This window comes from Echinops telfairi, unplaced genomic scaffold (genome assembly GCF_000313985.2).
Source record: "Echinops telfairi isolate 266 unplaced genomic scaffold, ASM31398v2 ScPeMD7_3533;HRSCAF=4204_0, whole genome shotgun sequence".
Lineage (NCBI taxonomy): Eukaryota > Metazoa > Chordata > Mammalia > Afrosoricida > Tenrecidae > Echinops > Echinops telfairi.
In genome coordinates this window covers 88,606,203-88,618,982 of record NW_022107431.1, presented here as the reverse complement: position 1 = coordinate 88,618,982, position 12,780 = coordinate 88,606,203, and the positions used below count along the sequence as shown (strand labels likewise).

At 43.1% G+C, this 12,780-nt stretch overlaps 1 pseudogene; it reads left to right on the top strand.

Moving 5' to 3' along the window:
- Nucleotides 1–7,637: 7,637 nt before the first annotated feature.
- On the top strand, nt 7,638–12,040 carry LOC115870988 (annotated as a pseudogene).
- Nucleotides 12,041–12,780: the final 740 nt, after the last annotated feature.

Here is a 12,780-nt window from a genome sequence, read left to right as displayed (position 1 = left end):
GTGGGCTTTGTTGCTTCTGAGCTAGATGGCTACTTATTAAGCCTTTAAGACCCCAGACGCTATATCTTTTGATAGCCGGGCACCATCGGCTTTCTTCGCCACATTTGCTTATACACCCATTTGTCTTCAGTGATTGTATCAGGGAGGTGAGCACACGATATGATTTTTTGTTCTTTGATGCCTGATAACTGGTCCCTTTGGCACCTCCTGATCACACTGGCTGGTGTGCTTCTTCCATGGGCATTATTGCTTCTGAGCCAGATGGCCGCTTGTTTGCCTTTAAGACCCCAAACGCTGTATCTTTTTATAGCCGGGAACCATCAGCTTTCTTCACCACCTTTGCTTATTCACCGGCTTTGTATTCAGCAATTGTGTCAGGAAGGTGAGCATTATACAATGCCATTTTAATAGAAGAAAGTATTCTTGCATTGAGGGAGTACTGGAGTGGAGGCCCAATGTCCTTCTGCTACCTTAATACTAAACTTATAAATATATGCACATAGATCTATTTCCCCATCTTCATATATAAATATATTTACATATGCACATGCCTTTATTTAGACCTCTGTAAATGCCCTTTGCCTCCTAGCTCTGAAAGAGTGTTTTGAGGAGCACTTTGGTAAACACTGATCTAAAGTGGGATTTATTCAGGTATGGCTGTTAAGATATATTCCTGTGCAACTGTGCTAGCTATTTGCAATTGGTGATTTTTCCGATTGACCAATTCATACACTCTAATTGAATGCTTCCCCAGCTGTATTGATTGTTAGTGTTTTAAATTATCACTTCACTCAAACACCTACTACTGAACATCAATTAGTGCATGTTGAGTAAAATCCAATCACCTTACTCAAAGTTCCTCCGGACCTGCAAACACTGGAATCCTACTTCCTGCTTCCCACTATTTTCATTTCTCTGAACACAACACACGTTTTTGTGCACTCGAAAAGACCCTTACGCATACTGTCCTCTCTGGACTGCTTACTCCTTTAACAAGTGGTAAGTCTGGCTCATCTGGCTCAACTGTGTCACTTCATTAGAGAGACCCCCAGACCGCTCTCTAATACATTGTTCCTCAGGCCCGCACTTTATAACAGGTTTTATATTTTTTATGTTGTTGCTAATGAACCTCTGCCTGCCAACACTACCACTCCCTGAGAAAAGTGACAGCGTCTTGTTTGATTCTCCAGCAGCCATGCTTTTAAGGCGCTCTTCATTGCCATGATCTATGCACATTGTATCAACACCTTGCCTAATCCAAGGTAACTGTGGTACCTTCAGATTTTGAATTCAGATTCCTTTTCTCCAAAGACAAACTTTCTTTCTAGCTCACCTGCTGAAAATAGCACCACTAAACTAATTCGTCCTCAGCTAGTAGGTTAATTCTGCCCCATGCTCAGTACTCACCTGCTCACGCCTACCTTATGTGTCGGGTTTAGGAAGTAGATCCCATTGCTATACAAACCCATTGCAGATATCCTTGATCTTGTCCCTCTCGTGCTTTTGAAAACTGGTTGACTCTTGCACAGCTGAATGGAAGAAAAGTAGGCCATCAGCAGGTTTAAAATCTCAAGTAGACTCAATAATGCTTGGCAATTTCACTGTAATTCTTTTAACTTCCTTCTTAGAGCTTAACTCCTGTCTCATTTCATAAACCTTTCTCAAAGTAGGTCTTTTGCAACAACGCTCAGACCTACTAGGTACTATTCTTGAAAGAGAGAGAAAGCCGATTGGTGCCATTCAGCTATAACCCCTTTGGCCCCTGTTGAAGTTATTATGAAACCATTAATTGTTCTCTGGTAGAATTCTTAACCTTCCATGCAGGGCACCCAGGTTAGGAACCGAGCAACAAATATGTTGTACATACATATTCATGGAATTTCCCTCCTCATTCATTACCATTTTAAATGTTTTCACAACTGAAATTTGTCCTTAGGTCACGAGTCTTCCATGGCTCCATATCCATTCCAGCTACCTCGAGCTTTCAATAAAGGTAACAAGCCCGTCCTTGAAATTGTTTCCGTGGCAGCATTTTCTCTGTGTGTCCTTTTGGCCACTCCATTTCTGATTCTAGTTCTAGTTCTCCTGTACCTGACTTCTGGGTCGTTACCTTTCTGCAATCTGGCATTTAGAGTTATCGTTATACCTACAAGCGCAAATGTAAACCTCCAAACCAAATTTTCCACGTTACAGTCCGGTCTCTTCAACTGCCTACTTCATATTTTGATATCCAACCCATTCTTTAATGCCTTCCCCGGCTACCAACAATCTATTCTCCAGTATATTTTAGTTGAATAAATATAAACGACTGCCTAGGTTTCTAAAGCTATGTTCTTTGGTGTCATAGTACCAAGTAATGTGCAACAAGTCACAATTATCATTTGTAACTCCAAAGTAGACCGCACCATTACTTTTCACTTTGTCCCTTAACAATTCTAAACGAAACACCATCTCATGTAAACCACTGTAATAGACTCCCTACTGGTTTCCTTCCAAAGGATCGCTTCCACACAGATGGATTTTTTAACTTTAGTAATGAGGGAGGGGGCAGGGAAACATTCATTCACATTCACACTCTATACTTTGAATAAAATCTCTCTAATCACAACGTGTTCCACTAGTTTCATTGTAGTTCCTCAAGCCAGCCAAACACATCTCAAGGTCCTAGTACTAACTCTTCTTTCTACTGGAAATGCTCCTGTGTCCTAAGTTACTCATTCTTCGGGTCTTAGGCTTCTAGATCCATGAATGGTCCCCATTAAGAGTGCTGTTTCCTTGATAGCCTTTATTACAAATTGGAATTACGTCGTCTACACCCCCCTCCCAGCTTTTCTAAGGTCAGAACTCTCTCATGTTTGTTCACCCACCATCACTGCCCATTGCCCCCCTTGCATTGTAGGTACTTGCGAGTGATAAATATAGAGTGCCTAAATGAATGTTGAAAACTTGCGATTTTTATGGAGCCTTCATTCAATTGCAATTGTTTGAGTGTGGAAAGGAAAAACGAGGTCTGGGTATTTATGCTAGGGTAAAAGCACCCTGGAGGTTTAGTGGATTATCATTTGGGCTGCTAAACACAGGGTCAGCAGTTCAAGTCCACCAAGCACCACTTCGGGAAAAGATGCAGCTTGATGATTTATGACCCTGGAGACCCTTAGGGGGCAGTTCTGTGGCTTGGGGTGTCTACAAGTTGGAGCTAGTTTGATGGCAGTGAGTTTTATTTTGAGATAACGTGCACAGTGGGATTAGCAGTGAGCTGCTAATTGCAAGGTTAGCAGTTCAAACCCACAAGTTGCCACCTGGAAGATACATGAGTCTGGATGCTGTAAACATTTACAGCCTTGGAAACCCTTGTTTAGGGTCTCTGAGAATCAACTTGTTGGTTGGGGAGGGAAGTTGTTTTAATAGAGTGAGAACATGTCACTATATAGTTTGCAATAAGAGCAGGAATAACAACAACAACAAAATAGAAAACAGTAGGAGTACAACCTAAAGTGGAGGAAAGGTAATCAAGGGTCAGCTTGTGCAAAGTCTTAAAAAATGGCTTAGCGTTCGTGTCTTATGCAAAAGAATGAGATCTATAAACAGCTATTTTTAAAGTTCACAGCATTTCATTGAGAGATTCTGGACAATGAATTAAGGCTATTCAAGTCAACTAGGGGAGAGGACATAGGGTGGTACTGGCAGAGAAGGATAAAAGTGGATGGTGTTGAGAGATTTAGAGGATTTGACAATATTTTATCAGAGGTCATTGTAGGAAAGCTGTGTTTTGGGGGTGGCTATTTGAAAATGTGTTAAAAGTACCATTTATTTAGCTTTATAAAATTGGAAGTGTGCAGTTTAGTGACTGTATGTTTGTCTCGGGAAAAAGTATGTAGTAAATGAATACCACGGGGCCGTGAGGAAGTCAACATTGTAACATGTCCAGTGGATTTAACGGTAATGAAATCTTTGTTAATTGTTTGCAGCTTTAATAAGATTTAGTGGAATTGAGTTTGGAACCGATTGAGGCACATAGAAAATAATCGTAGACCCCTATATTTGAAATGTTGGTTCTCATGAGAAGAGAAATAGAATGGTAGCTGGAGAGCATCATGGAAGCCAGTTGTTGGTTTTGGTGTTTTTTTAAGAATAGACAAAGCAAGTTCTAAGTGCCAATAAGGTCTTTCTTAGGTTAAGACTTTAGAAGTAGCATACTGTAAAATTCATGAACTTCGGGCTTTGAGTGAATGAATAGAGCTAATGTTCACCAACAAAAATTGGAAGAAATATGTTTGGGAGGAAAGGCTAATGGCGATTTTGAGGTCCCTGTAGGTCATCAAGATAGAGATAGGTCAGGTGAGCAGCTCTTCTTTTTAGGGCTCTGAAAGTACAGTTCTAGATTTTTAGACTCGCTGAGAAAAAAGGTCCTGATTTTTGTTGTTTTTTTTTTCTTCCTATTGTTTTCTCTCTTTTTAACACATTTTGTTGAATTTTTTTTAATCATACTGAAGAACTCTTAGGTGCAAATTGGGGTATTGGCCATTTTTTACTAGTTTGAAGCATCGGGGGATGTTTGAGGCCAGAAAACATGTGCATAGCAACTAGGTAAAGAGAAGATAAGCCAGGAGAGAGTGCGGACGAGCACCAGCACTTAGTGGACAGGAGAAAAGACCAGTAAAGATGGCTTGAGAAGGGAGCATCAGCTTAGAAGTGTGGAAGTAAGTGAGGGTTCTTGGCATTACGAAAACCAGTGATCGATGAAGTTGTAGTTGGTCATGCCCAATGCCACTGAGAGATCAATTAAGAGTAAGAAGAAAGTCCAGTGGAATAACAGTTGATAGCCAGTAGTCTTTAGAGAAGTTTAAGGAAGTGAGGGTATTGAATTGTATTTTATAAATATTTAAATTCTAGCTCTTGGCATCATTTTTGCCTGTCCACATTTGAAGAGTTTAAGATGAACTATGCCTAGCCGTAGACTCTGGAGCAGTACTCATTAAAAAGTTAGAGGTTTAAGTAGAGTAGAAGGTACAACCTTCTACAGGTAGATCAGCATCAAAGGAGCCCTGGTGGCATAATAGATTGCATGTTGGGCTACGAACAGCAAGGTTGGCAGTTCAAAACCACCAGTAGTCCCTAGAAAGATGGCTTTCTGCTCCCATAAAGATTTAGAATCAGAACCCCCCAGGGGCAGTTCTACTCTGTCCTGTAGAGTTGCCATGAGTTAGAATCAACCGGGTCACTGAGTTTGGGTGGGTTGTTTGGATAACCGTTTATTTAATTAGAAATGTTGGGCTTGTCATAGAGCAAGAAATGATGTTTCTGCCCAACAACAAGCCCTGGGAATGTAGGAAATGAAGGCCTAGTATGAATAGTGGAAGACATTTTGGGGAAAAGGGAGATGTAGTGCATATAAAATGATTGTGTTGTGTGCCATCAGTTCCAAATCAGAATGCCCCCATGCTATAGAGTAGCACTGTCTCTCTGGTTGGCAGCTGAGCTCTTAACCATTGGGCCACCAACACTCTATAAAAGGATAACTCTGTATTCAAGACCCAACTGAGTTAGGGGAACAGCCTTGTGGTGACATCAGTCCGCATGGTTGTATAATATTCCTGGTAATGTTCCTTAGCTTAAATGGAGGAGGAGGAGGAAGGGGGTGATTACGTGGTCCTGATAGAATAATATCAGGGCATTGTAGCCTGGATAGGGTAGAAAACAAAGCCAAGAGGGCCAAAAAACAGGGTAAGCAAAGTGATGAAGATCTTAATTTTGAGACACTATAAACTGAAACTTTATCACCTTTCCTCCTCCACTTTTAAGTTCTAGTCATACTGCTTTCTGCCTTTTCCTCCAGTTATTCCCATCAGAGCTTTTTATATAAGCTTTTCCCTTAGCCTGGTATTTTCTCTGCCTTCCCTCCTGCACCCTCCTTCTCTAGGAAATCCTTAGTAACTGCTTTCTCTCACTCCAGACTCTGTAGTACCATATTCTCACTCATACCTGAAACTGAACAACAAAGTCAACCCACTGATGTCAAATTGATTCCAACTCCGCAGCAGGGTTGCTAAGACTAAATCTTTACCATAGCCCTTAGCTCTCTCCCCACTAGCAGCGGGAGGGTTTGAATTATTGACTGTACGATTCTCAGCCCAGTGCTATCCCGCTGTGCCACCAGGCTCCACCCTAACACCCCCCCCCCATAATCCCCTGTACTTCAGAGCACCATGATGGCAATTGTATAATTAGACTCAGCTCCATCAGGACTGCATGTTCTCTTCATTTATGTATTCCATAAATATCTGCTACTCCAGTGTGTATTATGTATAAGGTGTGTAATGAGCATCAAGTGGTGAGTGAACTAGTACAATTCTCACCTAGGGCAGCATATAGTCTAGTGGGAGGGTGAAAAATGGCAAAATGAAAGGCAAAAAACAATTTATGACAGGTGCTATCAAGGAAACGGAGTGCCATAATGGAGAACTACTGTATGTACTCAGGTATAAGGTGAATTTTTCAGCACATTGTTAATTCAGATTTTGTAAAATTAGGTGCCTTGGCTGACATTTGGGTCGGCTTATAGTTGGGTGTGTAGGGTCACTGAGTTGCAATCAACTTAATGGCAGTGGGTTTGGTTTGGGTTTTTAGAACAAATAGGAGTCTAGAAGTCTAAGACCGGAAGCGTAAGAATGCAAACTTCCAAGGCCAATGTCGTAAAAGAACTATCCTATATCTGACCGCCCAGACCTTGTGTCCTCATTTATTAGATCTGCTAATGATAACATTTCATAATTGCTTACTATAAACTGGGAACTTTGTATTAACATGTACTGTATTCTCACACCAACTTCAAGTGCCTTTATCTCCTTAAAATCAGAAAATTGAGTAAGGGGAGGAAAGGACAGGTGACTTGTCTGTGTGGCACACAGCATGTGGCAGAGCAGAGAATTGAAAGCAGGCATTTAACTGCAGAGCTTGTACATGCCTGGAATTGGAGCACATAGAGTCATGCAAGGTAACAGGTTGCTGCCCTGCTATCTGAAGAGAATCCACCCCACCCCCGGTGATTAGGAACAATGTGAGAGCGTCGGTGAGTTATATCCTTTTACAATCACACTGTTCTGGCTTAAAATTGATTTAAGCTGGGACCACAAAAAACATGGCTGGATTAAGGCCGATAGGGAACTCAGGAAGAATACTGGCTTCAAGACACCTGCACTGAAGAAGCTGAGGAGAAGAAATGTAAGGCAGTTGTGCAGGGTTAAATGGATTCCAACCAGCTGTCTACTCCACTGTCTAGTGTATCTAGTCCGCTACAAGATTCTTGTATTATATAGCAACTTCCCCGAAATAGCTTTTGTACTGGCAAATGAATATTAAGTATGCAGACTGCACTTACACCGACTTGTGCAATCCTCCCCAGGTGCTCTCAGCTGGAGAGGAAATAGGGCATCGGGTGGTGCAGTATCCCTCATATGCCCAGGCAGCAGGGAGGTCACTCATGTGCCCAGGTCACAGACAGGAGGGGGGTATTCAAGAAGTCACTGGACTTGAGAGTGGCTTTCAAGCTACGCCTACTTCTCACTATCTCACCTGGCTTTTCTCATTTATGATCATAGGAAATCTATCCAACTACGGTATTTTGTGTGGTTAACAACATGGGTCTACCAGAAATGAGATGCATGTGTCTGACAGAAAGTGTTCGTGCTGGTGAAGATTATGTGTCAGCTTGGGCAAGGTGTCCGTGGCTTTGCACTTCATTCGTGATGCAGATACCCCCTAGTTTGTGGTCTGATGTGGTCAGACCATAATATTTTTAGCTTAATACTAATTTTCACATAATGACCCGATGTCTGGAGCCTAACCATAGTGATAAGGAACAAACTGGTGTGTTCAGAAGCAGGTCACACCAAGAAATTACCAGAAATAACTATTTGTAATCAATATTATAAATATCATACAAAGAGAATGTTCCTGTTCTTGTCAAGCCAAAGTGGTCCCTTCTTATATGGAGGTTTTATGATGCTAGCTAACATTTTGGCACATAAGGGTCAGGTGGGAGGCAGAGGGAAATACAGGGAACCAATGCCTAGTGGGTTAAGTGTTGGGCTGCTAACTGCAAGATCAGCAGTTCAAACCCACCAGCCAATCCGTGGGAGAAAGAAAAGACTTTCTACTCCTATACAGATTTATAGCCCAGAAAACCTTACATAGGACTGCTATGAGTTGAACAATCTTTAATACTCGCATGTACTTTTATAGTGAATATAATACAAATGCTTCAAATAACTATATCATCTTGGTAATCATTGTTTCTTCCAACCCTAAAAACTCCTTACCTGTTGTACTCACACATTCACTTAATTTGAAAATTTCAAAACTATCACATTAAGCCGACATGACCCAGTGGCTGCAACCATGGGGCAAACATTGCAACAATTGTGAGGATGATGGTGGGAGTGGGCATTGTTTCATGCTGTTGAACAGAGAGTCGCTATGAGCTGAACAAATTCCATAATAGCTAACAATAATTTACAGTTGACCCTGCTGCCCTCTGCTTCCAGCTCTCGCAAGTCTGTAAGAGCAGAATCAACCCTCGGGGCCTTCAGGGCTCTCTCTGAAGGCAGACAGGGTGCTGCATCATCCTTGAACCGGCTGCGAGGTTTGAATCACCTTCCAGTTAGCAGCCAAATGCTGAGAGAGCATTAGCATTTTCTCTAAACTGTCAAGAGCAGTTTAAAAAAGTATCCTCCCAACTATTCCTACCCTGGGAGAAGAATAGGAAAAATAACCGTTTAATAGGTGAGAAGAGCCACCTCTGGGGGAATTTAATGACTTGCAACAGCAAGCCAAAGGAAGGAACAAGCTTAAAATGGACACTTGGCTCGGGCCCACTTGCTAGAGATTGCCCTTTCAAGAAGGATGAAGATGACGGGTATCAAGATTATGTAGGGAACGTTTCTAGGATTTCATTGCAAATATGAGAAGCATTGCAATAAATGCATTCCAGTAAACTAGACAAGATGACATCATGGCACATGGCATATATAAACATGTCTACATGTTACCAGTATACAAGGAGAAACTGAAACGGTTTCTTCCAACAAAATCTCAATCCCACACGGGCTCCCTAGTGAGCCAGAATCATGAGAGACGCCAGCTTGTCTACCCAAGTGACGGGACCAGAGCCTCTGAGACCCTCGGTTATAGTGACAAGAGCCTGTGCAGCACGAAATAGAGGCTGGTTGGGTGCAGTCACTGAGCTTTCAGGTAGTCAGGGGTTGCCCTCCTGCCGTGATAGGCTACAGATTGGGCTGTTAAATGCAATTTGGCACTAGGTGCTGCTGGGGGTGGAAAGATGAGGCCGAAACCCAAAAGGGCAGCCCTGTTGTGGAGGGTCGCTATGAATGGGAATTGACTAAATGCTGTAGATTTTAAATTAGGTTCTTGGTTTTGTTTGTCCTCTCTCAGCTGTCTCTCTGCCCTGACAAGGAAAGCTCAATTTGTAAAGCTAAAAGTTAGAGTTTTACAGGTTGCCTCTTCCTTGGCCCTGCCAGGCTGTCATATCTCCGTAGGCAGCTTTCCTCGGAAGAACAGTATTGAAGGGAGAGGAGACACTCCAGCAGAGCACAGGAACGTCACTTTTTAAAAAAATACTCATTATTCTCAAACATTTGCTTTCTACTTGAGCCCTTGGTATCAGCTCCTCATTTTTCCCATCCCTCCCTCCTCCCCCATGAACCCTTGATAATTTATAAATTATTATTATTATTTTGTCATATCTCACATTGTCCGATGTCTCCCTTCACCTACTTCTCCACTGTCAGTCCCCCAGGGAAGGGGTTATATGCAGATCCTTGTAATCGGTTCCCCCTTTCTCCCTCACCTTCCCTCCACCCTCCCTGTATCGCCACTCTCACCACTGATCCTTAGGGGTTCATCTATCCTGGATTCCCTGTGTTTCCAGTTCCTATCAGTGTACATCCTCCAATCCAGCCATATTTGTAAGGTAGAATTGGGATCATGATAGTGGGTGGAGAAAGCATTTAAGAACTAGAGGAAAGTTGTATGTTTCATCGTTGCTACCCTGCACCCTGACTGGCTCGTCTCCTCCCCGAGACCCTTCTGCAAGGGGATGTCCAATTGCCCACAGATGGGTCCTGGGTCCCCACTCTGCACCCCCCTCATTCACAATGCTATGATTTTTTTTTTTTTTTTGGTCTTTGATACCTGATCCCTTCGATGCCTTGTGATCTCACAAGCTGGTGTGCTTCTTCCATGAAACTTCACTCTGTGGAGCAGCAGTTAGAAAGTGCAGGGCTTAGATAGCCTGGAAGAAAAGATTGGGAATCCTGGAACTGAGGTCTGGCTCATTCTAGATAGAGATGACAGGTTTTGATAAACATGTGTCAGACAATGTAACTGATATAATCACAATTCTAAGACCTAAGCTGGCATTGTAGATCACTGCTGCAGTGTTTTTATTCACCTGTCATATGATTCATCTCTTTCAAGAGAATAATGTATTCTTTCGGAGTCACCTTATCAACCTAAAATCCTGCTTGGAAGAAGGTTACAAAGTAGTCACCATAGACGCAGACCTTATAAAGGATTTCTTAAAATTTATTGTGAGTTAGGTGACGTTTTCCAGGGCAGATCATTTTTATATTCCACTTGGCATACCTCCCAATAACTTTTCCTGTTTCCATGATTTTGTGCCCATCTCTCTGTTGTTGGATATTATCTTCCCCTTCACCCGAGTTCACGCCTGTCTAACCTGTAACCTATGACTTCCCCTTCCTGCCTTCCCCTCTCACCCTCATTTGTGGAGTGAAGGATGGGTCCTGCTTCATTCTTTGGCAACTGGAAATCTGCTTTTGCTAGCACCATTTGTTGAAGAGACGATCTTTTCCCCCATGTAAAGAATCTCTTAATCCTGTTCATAAAAACTCTACATTTTCATCTCTACCAAAGGCCATATTAATATTGGCTTGGCCAATAGACTCATTTTCAATAAGTGTGTGTACTCATATCAACAAACATTCCGTTGGTTATTACTATTTTAGTGTCTGCCTGTCAGACAAATTTATTTCATTGGATGGCTTGCCCTCACTAGCAGCCACCAGTATCAGCCTTTCTGATAAAAGTTAGTCGGGCTTAAATTGGTTTGGGAGACCCCAAGAAAGGCTATCTTACTGGGACAAGTGTGGGGTGCCGGGGCTAGAGCCCTCCTGGATGTGACGGGCCGCCCATCCTCCCCACACCGTTGGATAATCGATTACCGACTGGTTGGAAAACTTGGTGGGGCCAGGACAGTGAAGTATTTGAGGCCATTAACATCACCAACGAGAGAGTGGTTGTGAAAATCCTCAAGCCAGTGAAGAAAAAAAATAAAAGGAAAGATTAAGATTTTGGAGAACCTTCATGGTGAAACAAATATCAGTAAGCTGACTGACACCGTGAAGGACCCTGTGTCAAAGACCCCAGCTTTGGTATTTGAATATATCAACAGTACAGATTTTAAGCAATTCTGCCTGATCCTGAAAGACTTTGATATCCGGTTTCATATGTAGGGAATACTTAAAGCTCTGGATTACTGACGCAGCAAGGGGATCAAGCACACGGATGTGAAGCCTCCCAGTGTCATGATAGATCTGACAATGTACGGGTGGCCCCGAGGTACTTCGCAGGGCCTGAGCTCCTTGTGGACTATCAGAGGTATGACTGTAGCTTGGCTCTGTGAAGTTTGGTCTCTATGTTCGCAGCCATGACCTTCCGAAAGGAACCCTTCCACGGGCAGGAAACTATGACCAGCTTGTCCGCGTTGCCAAGGTTCTGGGTCCAGGGGAGCTGTCTGGGTATGGACGCAGTATCCCATAGACCTGGATCCACCCTTCCACGAGATCCTGGGACAACACTCACGGAAACGCTGGGAGAACTTGATCCATCATGAGAACAGACACCTGGTCAGTCGGGAGGCCCTAGATCTGACAAATTCCTGTGATGCGACCATCCCCAGCGACTGGCCGCCTACGAGGCCCTGGAGCACCGGCACTTCTAGCCAGCCGGGCGCAGCCAAAGAGCCAACCCACCGAAATACAAACCAGGAAGGAAAGCTACAGTGTGATACAAAGACATTCTAATCCTTCCTCCGAAATGCAAAGGAGAGAAGAAAGGCCTGAAAGTCAGAAAAACAAGCAAGGAAGAGACTCCCCAGGACGAGTCTGCAGGGAGCTGCCCTTGGCAGGGCCAGCGTGCGGGGTGCGCTTGGTTCAGGATCGGCGGGAACCTCTGCTCTGCTTGGAATCCGTGGGACATGAGCGACCTGGAGTTGTGTGCTTGCCGTGATTTAACAGGCGACACTGTTGAGTTAACCCGTTCGGTCAACAAGCTCTGACTAGCCGACTTCCACTCTGTTCTACAGCGGTCTGAGTTTCCTCGGGCGAGAGGCAGGCTCATGTTTTAGCCAAGTGTCAGCACTCTAAACTGACACCCCAGCCTCGTTTACGAAAAGGAGATATTAAAAACGTGACAGTAAAAAAAAAAGAAAATCGGTTTGGGAGTGAGATTGGAAGGTGCAAGGAGCTTACTTGCTGTATGTTTAAGTGTGGGGGTGTGTGTGTAAAAGGGGACTTCAAAAATTTTGTGGGAAAGATTGTGCAATTGTTTTTATTTTATTTTTAATCATTTCATTAAGGGCTCATACAACTCTTATCACAATCCATGCACACATCAATTGTGTAAAGCGCATTTGTACATTCATTGCCCTTATCATTCTCAAAACATTTTCTCTCCACTTAA